Source organism: Capra hircus, chromosome 10, assembly GCF_001704415.2.
Source record: "Capra hircus breed San Clemente chromosome 10, ASM170441v1, whole genome shotgun sequence".
Lineage (NCBI taxonomy): Eukaryota > Metazoa > Chordata > Mammalia > Artiodactyla > Bovidae > Capra > Capra hircus.
Window position 1 is genome coordinate 10,196,683 of NC_030817.1, and position 16,701 is coordinate 10,213,383.

Below are 16,701 nucleotides of genomic sequence, written 5' to 3' on the forward strand. Positions count from 1 at the left end.
AACCAGAAAGGAATCTGAAATCAAAAGGACAGAGAAAGTTCCTAAAAAGGTCTATAAAGAGAGATCATTTAGTAATGCCACAAAATAAGAAAGGATAACCCTAAGACATTTAGGGGAGATTATGACTTCAATGTTGACATTTGAAAGAAAAGCCACTGTGTGGCCCAGTATCTATGAGCAACGTGTGGTTATTGTGCACTTGAAATGTGGCTGGTCCAAATCAAGATGTCCTATGGGTGTAAAATCCGCACGAGATTTCAAAGGCTTCAGTTCAGTCCAGGTGCCCAGTTGTGTCTGACTGTTTGCAATCCCATGGACTGCAGCACACCAGGCTTCCCTGTCCATCACCAACTCCCGGAGTTTGCTCAAACTCATGTCTATTGAGTCGGTGATACTGTAATAAGCAAAAAAAAAAAAAAAAGAGAGAGAGAGAGAGAGAAAGAAACGTAAGATGTTTCATTAGTAATTCCTTATATTGAATACATATTGAAATGATAACCATTTGGGCATAGAGAATTAAATAAAATAGTTAAAATTATTATCATGTTTCTTCTTTTTTTTTAATGTAGCTAATGTAAAATTTAAAACTAGGGACTTCTCTCGGAGAAGGCAATGGCAGCCCACTCCAGTACTCTTGCCTGGAAGATCCCATGGATGGAAGGCTGCAGTCCGTGGGGTTGCTGAGGGTTGGACAAGACTGAGCGACTTCACATTCACTTTTCACTTTCATGCGTTGGAGAAGGAAATGGCTACCCACTCCGGTGTTCTTGCCTGGAGAATCCCAGGGACGGGGCAGCCTGGTGGGCTGCCGTCTATGGGGTCGCACAGAGTCGGACACAACTGAAGCAACTTAGCAGCAGCAGCAGAGACTTCTCTGGTGGTCCAGTGGCTAAGACTTCACACTCCCAATGCAAGGGGCCTGGTTCGATCCCAGGTCAGGGAACAAGCTCCCACGTGCCACAACTAAGACCCTGCCTGCCACAAGAATTGAAGACCCACGTGTCACAAAGAAGACCCATCGCAGCCAAATAAATAATAAATAAATGAAGATTCCATATGCCACAACTAAAGATCCTGCACACCACAGCTGAGACCTGGTGCAGTCAACTGAAAAAGAAAGAAAATGTAAAACGACACACGTGGCTTCTATTTGGTCTTACGTTATATTTCCATTGTACGGTGCTGGTCTCAGAAGGATGACATCTTACTAAAGTGAAAGTGAAAGTGAAGTCGCTCAGTTGTGTCTGACTCTTTGCGACCCCATGGACTGTAGCCCACCAGGCTCCTCCATCCATGGAATTTTCCAGGCGAGAATACTGGAGTGGGCTGCCATTTCCTTCTCCAGGGGATCTTCCCGACCCAGGGATTGAACCTGGGTATCCCGCATTGCAGGCAGATGCTTTACCATCTGAGCCACCAGGGAAGTCACATCTTACTAAGGCCGGTCTGTAATAGATGCTGTTGATGTCCCTGCCCATGGCCCCATGGCCCATTTCTGAGTTCACCAGCCACCTCCAAGGACATGCAGGCCAACAGGTTCCCAGCTGCCCCCTCAAGGAGATGCCCCTCTGCTTCTCAGCTTACAGGCCTGCTCTGGGGGCTAGGAGCTTGTCAGGGCAGCTCAGAGGGGCCCAGTAGTGCTCCCAGGAGGAGCCCTGAACCAAGAGGGGCTGGTGAGTAAACACCGCCTTCAGCAGCCCCTCAGCAGTGTTTTCTATGGTTCCCCTGGGCCCCCAGCAGATCAAGCCCCGAGGTCCACATCACAGCTTCCTCACTAACACAGATGGTGACCCTTCTCCATTCCTGCCTTCCCTCCCCTCACTCACGCCTCCTGGAAGCCCTCTGACCCCAGTCTTTGTCTCAGCTCTGCTTCAGGGGGCCCAAACCAAGAGAACAATTCAAACATTCTCACAATCCCTCCTTCTAGGACCCGTGCCAAGTATCCTTTGACTTAACAACTCACACTGAGCTTTTCTTCCTGAGCTATTATCAAAGCTGTCTTTAATTACTATTGTTTTCCATCAATTCATTTTGGAGTCCATTGTTAATTGCTTTACAAGACAAACGAAAGGATTCTGCTCTAATTACACACATAGCAAATCATTTGAGTTTGCTTATACTTTTTTTTCTTTCCAAGTAATTTGCTTACATTTAAACTATACTTATGTGGTGTTGTCTTCATTATCAAGTCATTAAGGACACTGATGTGGTCCTTTGAAACATTTTGTTCTGCTCTGGGGCAAAGACAGATTATTTTCCCCTGACAAAATCAAAATGCACAAGACTCTCAAAGACATTTCTCATCTGATCTGAAAAAAAGTCATGACCAGCAGGGAATCGGTGTTGGTAGGGGACAACCACCATTCCCCGGGCCCTGTGAGCAAGGATCAAACAGTAGATACAGCTGCGGGGTGTTCTGGACGCTCTGATCAGCAGCACAGCCCTTGCTGACTGACCCAGTGCGGCTTTGGCTATATGATAGAGTTTTTTAAAAAATAGGCTTTAGATTCTGACAGATCCAGGTTCAATCCTGTGTCTACAGCTTACCAGTGTGACCTTCTTCTAATCACTCATTCCTTCTGAGCCTCAGCTTCCCTATCAGCCGTATGAGGATGAGGACTTTCATAGAGTGAACATGGGCAGGGGGGCAGGGAGGGGGTGGCGGGGCGGAAAACTGGCTCACATTTAAGAGTCTTATGGGCTTCTCTGGTGGTTTAGTGGAAAAGAATCCACCTGCAATGAAGGAGACACAGGTTCAAACCCTGGCTGGGGAAGATCCCCTGGAAAAGAAAATGGCAACCCACTCCAGTATTCTTGCCTGGAAAATCCCATGGACAGAGGAGCCTGGCAGGCTACAGTCCATGGGGTCGCAGAGTCAGACATGACTTAGACGGTTTACATTGTCTTCAAAAATCTCTATTTGGATACATATTTTAAGGTTTTTTTTTTTAAAAAAAAAAAGCTGCTTTTTAATATACTTTTGTGCATTTCTTCAGTCATTTGCACACTTGTACCTTCCATGTATCCCAGACCTCTCTTGACCCAGACCATGATGAGAATAGCCGTCCTGTCTATCCAGCAGTTCCTTTCATCAGTTCACAGGGAACACTAGAAAACATGAGACTTGTTCCAAACCACTCGTCCTTATCGTTCTTCTCGTCAAGGTCCACGTACACCTCTCCCTGGAGCCTTCCCACTGTGGTCTTTCTGTGGTCCCTGGAACCCCCTGTACCCTAACTTCGCTCTTCTGTGTGGCTCTCCAGTTGGACATTCATGGATTGTCATTCCGGGAATCAATAAATACTTGGTACACCCTCAGAGTGTTCTCCCTCATGAATTATCGCTACGGAGGGCCTTGACAGTCTCTCTCCTAATTCCTAGAACTAGACCTAGACGCTGTCCCCGTTAGACAATGTATCCAGCAAGGTTCCCGGCAGACAGTGCTCAGGCATCACAGGGTGTTCCTCTCTTGTACCTAATAAATTTCTTCTGGTCTGAAACCTTCTCAGGAAGCTGGGACTTTACTCAGTGTTTCATTTAACTAGAAATAACTATTGAGTGCCTATGAAGTGTGGAACCCTTTGCTAGATTCAAAAATAAGGATGAGAAGAGCTGCAGAGAAAAATGTAACCTCTTGTCCTTCCAGCAATTTACAATCCACCTGACTCTAGCACAGAGAAACCTATTAAGTCCTCAATCAAAGCTTGTTAAAGGAAAAACAGACATAAACACAATGAGAAGTTTAAAAATTATTGTCAGGGTTTTGATGGGGCTTAAGACACACTACACATAGACATCAGCAGATGGTCACTGAAATCAGATTGATTATATTCTTTGCAGCCAAAGATGGAGAAGCTCTATACAGTCAACAAAAACAAGACCAGGAGCTGACTGTGGCTCAGATCATGAACTCCTTATTGCCAAATTCAGACTGAAATTGAAGAAAGTAGGGAAAACCACTAGACCATTCAGGTATGACCTAAATCAAATCCCTTATGATTATACAGTGGAAGTGAGAAATAGATATAAGGACTAGATCTCATAGATAGAGTGCCTGATGAACTATGGAATGAGGTTCGTGACATTGTACAGGAGACAGGGATCAAGACCATCCTCATGGAAAGGAAATGCAAAAAAGCAAAATGGCTGTCTGAGGAGGCCTTACAAATAGCTGTGAAAAGAAGAGAAGCGAAAAAGCAAAGGAGAAAAGGAAAGATATAAGCATCTGAATGCAGAGTTCCAAAGAATAGCTAGAAGAGATAAGAAAGCCTTCCTCAGTGATCAATGCAAAGAAATAGAGGAAAACAACAGAATGGGAAAGACTAGAGATCTCTTCAAGAAAATTAGAGATCCCAAGGGAACATTTCATGCAAAGATGGGCTCAATAAAGGACAGAAATGGTCTGGACCTAACAGAAGGAGAAGATATTAAGAAGAGGTGGCAAGAATACACAGAAGAACTGTACAAAAAAGATCTTCATGACCCAGATAATCACGATGATGTGATCACTAATCTAGAGCCAGACATCTTGGAATGTGAAGTCACGTGGGCCTTAGAAAGCATCACTACGAACAAAGCTAGTGGAGGGGATGGAATTCCAGTGGAGCTGTTTCAAATCCTGAAAGATGATGCTGTGAAAGTGCTGCACCCAATATGCCAGCAAATTTGGAAAACTCAGCAGTGGCCACAGGACTGGAAAAGGTCAGTTTTCATTCCAATTCCAAAGAAAGGCAATGCCAAAGAATGCTCAAACTACCGCACAATTGCACTCATCTCACATGCTAGTAAAGCAATGCTCAAAATTCTCCAAGGCAGGCTTCAGCAATACATGAACCATGAAATCCCTGATGTTCAAGCTGGTTTTAGAAAAGGCAGAAGAATCAGAGATCAAATTGCCAACATCTGCTGGATCATGGAAAAAGCAAGAGAGTTCCAGCAAAACATCTATTTCTGCTCTATTGACTATGCCAAAGCCTTTGACTATGTGGATCACAAGAAACTGTGGAAAATTCTGAAAGAGATGGGAATACCAGAGCACCTGACCTGCCTCTTGAGAAACCTATATGCAGGTCAGGAAGCAACAGTTAGAACTGGATATGGAACAACAGACTGGTTCCAAATAGGAAAAGGAGTATGTCAAGGCTGTATATTGTCACCCTGCTTATTTAACTTCCATGCAGAGTATATCATGAGAAACACTGGGCTGGAAGAAGCACAAGCTGGAATCAAGATTGCCAGAAGAAATATCAATAACCTCAGATATGCAGATGACACCACCCTATGGCAGAAAGTGAAGAGGAACTTAAAAGCCTCTTGATGAAAGTGAAAGAGGAGAGTGAAAAAGTTGGCTTAAAGCTCAACATTCAGAAAATTAAGATCGTGGCATCTGGTCCCATCACTTCATGGGAAATAGACTTGGAAACAGTGGAAACAGTGTCAGTCTTTATTTTGGGGGGCTCCAAAATCACTGCAGATGGTGACTGCAGCCATGAAATTAAAAGACGCTTACTCCTTGGAAGAAAAGTCATGACCAACCTAGATGGCATATTCAAAAGCAGAGACATTACTTTGCCAACTAAGGTCCATCTAGTCAAGGCTATGGTTTTTCCTGTGGTCATGTATGGATGTGAGAGTTGGACTGTGAAGAAAGCTGAGTGCCAAAGAATTGATGCTTTTGAACTGTGGTGTTGGAGAAGACTCTTGAGAGCCCCTTGGACTGCAAGGAGATCCAACCAGTCCATTCTGAAGGAGATCAGCCCTGGGATTTCTTTGGAAGGAATGATGCTAAAGCTGAAACTCCAGTACTTTGGCCACCTCATGTGAAGAATTGACTCATTGGAAAAGACTCTGATGCTGGGAGGGATTTGGGGCAGGAGGAGAAGGGGATGACAGAGGATGAGATGGCTAGATGGCATCACTGACTTGATGGATGTGAGTCTGAGTGAATTCCGGGTGTTGGTGACGGACAGGGAGGCCTGGCGTGCTGCGATTCATGGGGTCGCAAAGAGTCACACATGACTGAGCGACTGAACTGAACTGAAGACACACTTGTCAAAGGGATCTAGCACTACCCAAATCCTGCCAGCCTTCCTTCCACACCTTGAGGTCCTTCACACGAGGGATGATGACAAATAGGACTTGAAGAACTATGCCATTTTTAATTACCTGAAATTAGGCTCTAAAATCCTATGAAGAGTTGGTGGAAAGCTTGAAGGGTGCCCATGTTCTACCCAAAGGCCAAATGGGCCTTTGCCATCTTCCTAAACCCAAACCCAAATCTTCGGATTGCATGCCTTCTCACTATAAGAACAGCCTGGGTCACAGAAGATGAGGAAGAAAGAGGATAAGGCCTCTCCAATTGCTGGTTCCGTACCTGAGCCTTTTTAACACATAGGTACCCTGACCTTGATAAATGTGGCCTACAGGTGGACAGAAATCTCTCCTCTTTCCCCTATGCTAAAATGAAGCAATACGTCGTAAACTGATAAGAAGATGGTAGACAGAGAACACTATAAAACAAAGAAGAATGAATTCACTTTGCACCAGGATAATAAAAGAGGTAACAAGATGTTATTTGACAGAGTTGCTCTTGCCTTGAGCATAAAAATAGTTCCTCCCATCAAGGAAAGTCAGAAATCAACCTGTTCCTCCTCTTCTCCCCCTGATCCCACACATTCTCACAAGGAAGCCCGCTCTGTACTACTTCTCAGCCCGGACCATCACAACAAACATGGGCTCAATGCACAGCCCAGTTCTGCAGTCAATTTCCAGCAAGTTCACAAGCTGCTCCCTCTTTGAAACATGCATGTGAGAGGAGAACTGCTTGGCTGGTTAATGAAATTCTTTTCTCAACTGCTTTCTGAGTATTTCCCGTAATTGAACTGTCGACAGACAAAACAAGGACGGCTGCTCCTAATAGCATGTGGCATTTCGTAGACACCTTTGAATGAACTATAACAAAGCACGTTAAACAAATGTTTATTAGCTGTGTAGTTCTTTTGGAGGGCAACCTACTACAACTTTCTTAAATGAGAGAATGCCAAAGAAGAACTGAGTAACTCGTGATTCATGAAATATTATGGAAAATGGCATCTTTTGACAAAAATTTTTAAGATGGCATTCTCCTTTTTGTTTCATTTAATTAATCCATGCATGTTGAGAAATATTACATTTCACATGAGCTAGAGGGAAACACCTTAAATTTTCTGGGATTCTGAACTCCCTGGATCTATTCTAGTCCATTCTCTTCTTTGCACATCTTTCTGTTTCTTGATGTGAAGTGAAAGTCGCTCAGTCCTGTCTGACTCTTTGCGACCCCATGGACTATCCAGTCCATGGAATTCTCCAGAATACTGGAGTGGGTAGCCTTTCCCTTCTCCAGGGAATCTTCCCAACCCAGGGATCGAACATAGGTCTCTGCATTGCAGGCAGATTCTTTACCAGCTGAGCCACAAGGGAAGCCCAAGAATACTGGAGTGGGTAGCCTATCCCTTCTCCAGCGGATCTTCCCAACCCAGGAATCAAGCTGGGCCCAGTCTCCTGCATTGCAAGAGGATTCTTTACTAACTGAGCTATCAAGGCAGCCCTTCTATTTCTTAGCCCAGGTCTACAGCTCAAATATGTTTTGCTCCCTCATCTCTGCTTTCATGGACTTGGAGACATTGATAAATGTAATGCAGGTTTAGAACCTATCTATTCCACAGTTACTCAGCTTCTCTATCTGGCATATGTTTGTACCTGTCAGTATGTGTGCTAATTATAATTTTGCCTGATTTCAAAAGAAACATAGTGTATAAGAAATGAAGAGAAAGGACCTTGAACCACTGGAAAACTCAGGCGCTTCTATTTCTATCTAAGGAAATTTGGAAAAACACTCAAAGTATATATATACTTGATAAGTTTATAATCAAAATGACCTTGAATAGTTTTGCTATTTGTATATCTGAAGCATCCCATTTTGATGTCCCCCAAAACTGGTAGGCAGAGTATGCACATTTTTGCTAGGGATATATTGAATAGGATGCTAATCCTAGGTGGCACTATTGGTAAAGAACCTGCCTGCCAATGCAGGAGATGTAAGAGACCTGGGTTTGATCCCTAGGTCTAGAAGATCCCCTGGAGAAGGGCACGGCAACCCACTCCAGTATTCTTGCCTGGAGAATCCCATGGGCAGAGGAACCCAGTGGGCTACAGTCCATGGGGTCACAAAGAGTCAGACACAACTGAAGCAACTTAGCACACACTAGGAAAGCCAGTTAGGCTAGCAGTTGACAAATATGGGAACTGGAGATACCCATATGTTTACCCCAATATTTGACCGGTTGCCTGGTTACAGTAGACACAGAAGTGGGCAGTTTAAGCAGCTGTCACATGATTTAAAAAAATAACACCACACTATAGATTATAGGGCACAAGAGGTGAGGGGAAGAAGACAAAGTGTTTAACCTGAATAATCCAGACCATCTATAGAGTGCAAATGAACCACATAATTACCCAACTGACTAATTTGGTTATTGCTGTAATATGCCAAGCAGATGGACAAAATCATGCAGGCATGATGCTAGATTCTAGGATTCAAAAATAAATGAACTATAGCACCTGCTCTTCACAAAGCCAGAACCTAATAGAGACAAATATGGAGAAAGGAAGGGAGGGAGGAAGAAAGGAAGCAGAGAAGGGGAAAGGAGGGGGAAAGGGAGGAAATAAGGGATATAGAGAAATAAAAGGGGGGATTGAATCTACCTGGGGGTGGGGCAATAAGGAAAGAGGAGATGATGTTCAAACAGGTTCTAGAAAGAAGTACCAGCATTTACTCAAAAGACAAGGTGATAAAGGTGTTCGAGGCCTTTATGTTTGGGTATTTGCATCTTCTGTTTCCTAGAGTTTGCAGTCTGAGTAATGAGAAGACAGACTTCAAAATCAGTAGAACATTCCTCAAAAACAGAAAATTGCTATTGTTGTTGTTTAGCCACCGAGTTGTGCCCAATTCTTTTGCGACCCCATGGACAGTAGCTAGCTAGACTCCTCTGTCCATGGGATTTCCCAGGCAAGAATACTGGACTGGGTTGCCATTTCCTTCTACAAGGGATCTTTCCAACCCAGGGATCAAATTCGCATCTCCTGCATTGCAGGCTGATTCTTTACCACTGAGCCACCTGGCAAGCCCCCCAAACAGAAAATATGTTTGAACAATTGCCTCTTTTAATGATTTAGATGGAGAAGGAAATGGTAACCCACTCCAGTATTTTGGCCTGGAGAATCCCATGGACAGAGGAGGCTGGTGGGCTACTGTTCAAGGGATGTGAACATGGGATGTGAACTGAGTGATTAAGCACAATGATCTATAATCACAAGCTGGAATCAAGATTGCCAGGAGAAATATCAGTAACCTCAGATATGCAGATGACACCACCCTTATGGCAGAAATCAAGGAATTAAAGAGCTTCTTGATGAAAGTGAAAGAGGAGAGTGAAAAAGCTGGCTTAAAACTCAACATTCAAAAAATGAAGATCATGGCATCTGGTCCTGTCACTTCATGGCACATAGATAGAAAAACAATGGAAACAGTGACAGGCTATTTTCTAGGGCTCCAAAATCACTGCAGATGGTGATTGCAGTCATGAAATTAAAAGGCACTTACTCCTTAGAAGAAAAGCTTCAACCAACCTAAACAGCATATTAAAAAGCAGAGACATTACTTTGCCTACTAAGGTCCAAATTGTTAAAGCTATGGTTTTTCCAGTAGTCGTGTACAGATATAAGACCTGGACAATAAAAAAGGCTGAGCACTGAAGAACTGATGCCTTCAAACTGTGGGGCTGGAGAAGACTCTTGAAAGTCCCTTGGTCTGCAAGGAGATCAAACCAGCCAGTCCTAAAGGAAATCAACCCTGAATTTTCATTGGAAGGTCTGATGTTGAAGCTGAAGCTCCAATACTTTCACCACTTGATGCAAAGAGCCAACTCATTGGAAAAGACCCTGATGCTGGGAAAGACTGAAGGCAGGAGAAGGGGGTGACAGAGGATGAGATGGTTGGATGGCATCACCGACTCTATGGACATCAAGCTCTAGGACATGGTGAAGGACAGGGAAACCTGGCGTGCTGTAGTCCATGGGTTGCAAAGAGTTGGACATGACTAAGTAACTGAACAACAATGACCTAGAACAGTGGTTCTCAAAGTGTGACCTCCAGGCAGGCAGCATGAACATCACCTGAGAACTTGTTAGAAACACAGGTTCTTGCCCTCATCCACTGACTCAGAAACTTCATTGCTGGGGCAGCAGAGTGTTCTAAGGTGCTCTAGGGAGCGCTGATGCCAAAGGTTGAGAACAGCTGCCCCAGAGCGAGTATCAATCTGTAATATGCTTTCAGCATCTTGCCAGTAGAAATAATGAAAGCTTTCTTAAATCTAATTCATAGAAATGCATCACATTACTGGTTCTGAAACTTCTGTCCATGTACAAAATCAATGCTCATCTTGATGAAATTTTTCACTGATCCCCAATGAAATAAGTGAAAAAACCAAGAGCTTCTCACAAAGCATATTCTTTTTTTTGACCAAGGAAATTGGGGCTTCACCAGTGGACCAACAGTAAAGAATCTGCCTGCAGTGGAGAAGACGTGTGTTCGATCCCTGGGTTGGGAAGATCCCCTGGAGAAGTATTTGGCAACCCAGTCCAGTAGTCTTGCCTGGAGAATCCCATGGACAGAAGGGCCTGCTGGTGGGCTATAGTTTGTAGGGTCACAAAGAGTCGGACACAACTGAAGCAACTTCACACACACACACCTTTTTTACTGTTAAAGTTTCATTCTTTTTATGGAATAACATTAGTAAAAGAACAATGACTTTTTTCCAAATAAATTTAATTGGCAAAATAGATTGTTGCCTATGTTGATCCTCAAAAGGTTTTTTAATGTATTAGTCCAAAAACTTAGACATCTGAAACCACTGAAATTGATAGGATATGCATAGCTTTGCCAGGGAGAAAAAAAACATATGAATGTATTTTTCTACCTGAGAGTCGATAATTTTTTACTAAGATTTGTGTCTATTTTTATTCCAGAAACATCTAAATTAAGTTTGAGATTCAAAAAAACAAGCTTTAGTAGTATATAAATTTAATAAATATCCATCTCTGACACTTATTCTAGGATGACCATTTTCTTTATGAATTGTCACTTGGAAAGTTTCTTATTAGTGATATAATATTTATATACTAGATCACCTATGTGTATGTGTGTGGAGGGATGTATTTATTTCCTAGCTTTTTTGAGATCCCCAAGCACCTTGAGGAGAGTAGAAAGGGTAAGTAGAGACAGTATCATAAATAAACTATTATTATTTATAATGTACATTCTTCATTCTCATGCACTAATGCACAATGTTATTTATTAGTTTAATCACTGCTGTGAGAACTGTTATTATTATTTCATGATATAAAACTGAAAATGGAAACTGGAAAAGAGGAAAGAAAAAAATACATTCTAAACTTGAGGACATGTAAGATTTACTATACCTAACCTGTGCATAGATAAACCATATTTATTCCTATTACAATTCCTTATTCATCAAGGTATTAAATTGCCTCCTACCTCAGGAGCCACTGGAGCATTCGTGACCACTGGAACACAAACCTCATCTCCTCCCATCATCTCCGCAACCTTCCTTTCTTATAGTTGTACTATAACATCCTTGTCCCAACTTAACCCCTCAAGCCTCAGATTACTGCAGGCAAGAACAGCTACTTCTGTAGATCCAGGGGGTCCAGGGGGCTCAAGGGATTAAAAAATCCTGAGTGAATCAGTTCAGACATCCCCATCCTATGTCTCAGAGTCCTCTCTGCCCCCAGTGAGGGTCATGACCTGATGAGAGGCACCTGCCCAGCTGTGAAATCAACCTCCCTGGAGATCTGCAGTTCTTGTCATTAAATACTGAACCTGCTCTTTAGCTTTTTCTACCCTCTGGATGCAACAGAGAAGAATACAGTAAGTCCTCTACCTATGAAAGAGTTCTGAGAGCATGTTCATGAGTCCAGTTTGTTCGTAAGTCCAATGAAGTTAGCCTAGGTACCCACACAATCAGCTATATATAGTACTTATACTATAATAGGGGATCCCCAGAAGGCACCAATGGTAAAGAACAAGCCCGCCAGTGCAGGAGACATGAGAGACATGGGTTCAGTCCCTGGGTTGAGAAGATCCCTTGGAGGAGGGCATGGCAACCCACTCCAGTATTCTTGCCTGGAGAATCCCATGGACAGAGGAGCCTGGCAGGCTATAGTCCATAGGGTCGCAAGGAGTCAGACACTACTGAAGTGACTTAGCATACAGGCATACTGTAATAGACTTATTGTACTTTTCACACACAAAAAATACACAAAAAGCAAATATAAAAAATACAGAAACCATCTACAATCTTACAGTACCTTAAAACATACAGTAATACATTCCTGGGCATGTTAGCATCTTTGAACGTTCGCCACTTGAATGTTCATATATAGGGGACTTACTGTATTTTCATCTACGAAGGAGGAACTCTAGCTTTCACTAGCTGCTGACCTTAAATGTGCCGCTGATCACCCTCAGTTTGTCACCAGTGTGTAGACAGCCCCCAGCAAGAGCTATTCAGTTGGTAGTTCTTGCAACGACCACTTCCCCTAAAGCGTCCCTGTGCCTGAGCTACTGAGCCTACCAGTGCGCCCTCTTTCACTGGAGCCCCATCCCAGTTTACCACTGGTGACAGTTCTAAGGACTGCACCATCATTGCACGCCAAGAGCTAGCATCACTCCACCTGCCACCAGCAAAGGGTGGCAAATGGCCACTGCAAATGTTCACTGCAAACGGCCTTCTTAGAATCTGCTTTATATAACAACTGGCTTAGGGCAGGTTCCCTAGCAAACAGGCCCTGAGGCAGGAGAACTGCATGTGTCCTGGGGACGCTCCCCTGAACCATACCTGTGAGGGAGTGAGGAGCAGGAGCAGGCAGAGGGAGACCTTGAACTTGGGCAGAGTCCTTGGCCTACCCCAGGGGAGCTCTGAAGGTGAAATGGCTCCAAGGAGTTGGCCTACTTTTGGGGGCAAGAGGACTGGTCCATTGCACACCCACATCAAATAGTCATTGACCCGACGGCAAACATGGAATGAGCCAGTTCCCTTCATAGGGACGGGCTCAGACATGAGTTCATAGCAGGCACTGTGCCTGACAGCTGGGGGAACACATATTCGGTCCCAAAGGGGGCCTCCAGGCAGCAGAGCCACTTCATCCCTGCAAGCCAAGAACCAGGATGATGCAAAGGATAAAGACACTTAGTTGCTTCCCAGCCTGGCATCCACTGGCTTCTCCAAGCTCATCTACCACAGCACCTCTACTCAGACCGCTTCGGCCAACTGGTCTCACTCCAAGAGGCTCCCTTAAGAACCCAAAAACCGTCCTGCCTCTCAGCCTTGGCTCACCGCCTGCCTCCTGCCTGGGACACCCTGCTCCTCCCACCGCTTCCCACTGTTTCTCATTCAGTCCAAGCCCCACCTTCTCCAGGAAGTCTTACGGGTAGCTCCAGCCTGCACTGCCCTCTCCTGTAACTCCTGTACTAATCTCAGAATGCTGAGAGACCCTGAGCCCTCTAGTTCACTATTTTGAGATGCATCTCCCCTGACTTCCATCAGACTGAGCGCTGCTACCTGCCAAGATGCAACCTTAGAGAGAGTGAGAAGGTCTGGGGGCTTCGCCTCTTCCATTTGTGTTAAACCTAGAACTTATGTACTTGTTGCTGCTGTTTCAGTCGCTTAGTTGTGTCCGACTCTTTTGCAACCCTATGGACTGTAGCCTGCCAGACTCCTCTGTCCATGGGGTTTCCCAGGCAAGAATACTGGAGTGGATTGCTCTTGCCTTCTCCAGAGGATCTTCTCTAAGGAGGAGTCAAACCTGTGTCTTCTGCATTGACAGGCAGATTCTTTACCGCTGAGCCACCTTAGTTACTTATTAAGCTCTTATTTACTTATTACTGGAATGCACATCTTAAGTACCTACTAAGCGTCAAGCCTAACAACAATCCTTTTCTCCATGAGTTAGTAGTGGGGGTGGAGGGGTAATCTTGTTCATGGAATCTTTCATTCAGAACAGAAAGCCAGGGAGGCCAATGGACTTGCCACAGCCTCAGAAGGAGGCCAAAAGGGGAACAAGTTAAGAAAGAGGGAAATTCTGCAGAAAATGGACATGGAGGTGAGCCAACCCAACTCCACACCCACCCTCTTTGGCCGTGACCAACTTTGCAAAAGCCGTCACTGATACCTGATGTCTGGAGGTATTAGTTTTTACTCAATTCTCTCAAATCCCCAAGAACACATTCCTCCTCTCTCCAAACATAAAAAAGAAGTTCAGAAAAAAAAAAAGAGAGAGACAACAAAAATAGAAATTAAAGCTGGTGGGGAGGAAAGAGTAACTTTGAGAGTTTGTCTTTTAATCTGGGCTAGTTCCTTTAGATTTCAGAGCCTCGGGGCAATAACCATTTCTTATTCCTAATTTAGTTTAAGCACACAGTTCCCTCACAGGTGTCTGTCTCACCAACTTTAAAACTGTGCCCTTAGAATGAACTTCTCCAGGGCTGGAGTAAATAAACATCCCTCTTCCATGAGATCATGTCTCCTTTTCATAAAGTATCTTTGTTCTGTGCTCCTGGAATTTCAAAATGTGTGCTTTCTGGGTTTTGCAAATGGGAAGACCCTGGAGAAAGGAAAGAAGTGAGGGGAAAAGGGGGAAGGTGGGCCTGAAGATAAAAATGCAGCAAAGCACAAACCTCAGCCCAGTCCTGTCTCCAGGGGCTTGGCTCAAGAGAAGCACAAACTTCCAAGACACAAGCTGCAGTCCCACATGAGGGGACGGCAGTCGGCTAAATTGCCCTACATCTAAGAAAGTGGTGGTGGTGACGGCGGTAGTTCAATTGCTAAGTCATGTCTGACTCTTTTACAACCCCATGAACTGTAGCCCACCAGGCTCCTCTGTCCATGGGATTCTCCAGGCAAGAATACTGCAGTGGGTTGGTATTTCCTTCTCCAGGGGATCTTCCCAGACCCAGGGATTGAACTTGCCTTTTCTGTGTCTCCTACATTGGTGGGTGGATTCTTTACTACTGAGCCATCTGGGAAACACCCTAAGAAGGTTGAAGAGACAGCAAATCCTGCCTCCATGGACCTGTTTATTCCCTTCAGTAAACCTCTTCACTAATCCTCTCATTCTCAGGTAATCGAAATAAACCCACAGGAGAGACCTCAACACTTATGTCGGCCAGCCACCCACTTCGTTTCTGACTATGCTTTTTTGAACTGTGGTGTTGGAGAAGACTCTTGAGAGTCCCTTGGACTGCAAGGAGATCCAACCAGTCCATTCTAAAGGAGATCAGTCCTGGGTGTTCATTGGAAGTACTGAGGCTGAAAACTGAAATTCCAATACTTTGGCCACCTGATGCAAAGAACTGACTCATTTGAAAAGACCCTGATGCTGGGAAAGATTGAAGGCAGGAGAAGAAGGGGATGAAAGAGGATGAGATGGTTGGATGGCTCTATGGACATGAGTTTGAGCAAGCTCCAGGAGTCAGTGATGGACAGGGAAGTCTGGCCTGCTGCAGTCCATGGGGTCACAAGGAGTCGGACACAAATGAGCTGAACTGAACGAATGCTGCTCCCAACACCCTCACTGCCGATCACGCCCTGTCCTCGGCTCCTTGCTTTTGTGTCCAGGAACACTCCTTGTGCCGTATCTGGCTGTGTTCCTCCGCGTGTGTTTTCAAGGCTCAGGAATGCCCATGTTCAAGTCTATTCCACAGACACATCACAGAGAACAGTTATTGACCAGTGGTGCTTCTAGAAATGGACAAGTGCTGATCAGCAGGTGAACCGAGAAGAAGGGAAAAGATATCAGTGCTCCCAGACAACAAGGGAGTGTCCCTTTTCCCACAGGGACATGAGCTGCTGGAATTACAGCATCCTCATGGGTGGCCCAGAGGCTATGCGAGGAGTGTTCAGGATCAACTCTTTCTCCCCCATCTAGTTTCTAAGCTTCTGCACTTCGTTTTTGTTTTTGTTTTTACTTTATTTTACTTTACAATACTGTATTGGTTTTGCCATACATTGACATGATTCTGCACTTCTTTACAAGCCAGTCCTTCCATTCAACCTGGAGGGTAAAGAGCAACCCACTGCAGTATTCTTGCCTGGAAAATCCCATGGACAGAGGAGCCTGGTAGGCTACAGCCTGTGGGGTCATAAGGAGTTGGACACGACTGAGCATCGTACAGCCTTCCATTCAAACTCCCCTCCTAGCCCAAAGGAGAAGTGCTTATGCCAAGTCAGGAAGCTGAGTACTTTTATCACGGCATCACTACTGGTTAGCGATACAGGAAGCAAGCCCCCTTCCCTCTGGGTCTCAGTATCTTTACCTAGAAAGCAAGGATGGTGGATCAGCTCATTCCTGCACTCCCTCCAGCTCTTGGTACCCAAGCTAATACATGTGTCTCACACACACGTTCTTCTCTTACAGCATCAGGGCTAAAGCACCCCACCTCTCCCTCTGAATAGAGTTTAATTTGGTTTCATTTTGCAGCTGCCCCAGTGACCTCCCTGTGTGGGTTTAGTCAGTTCAGTTGCTCAGTCATGTCCAACCAACTCTTTGCGACCCCATGGACCGCAGCACGCCAGGCTTCCCTGT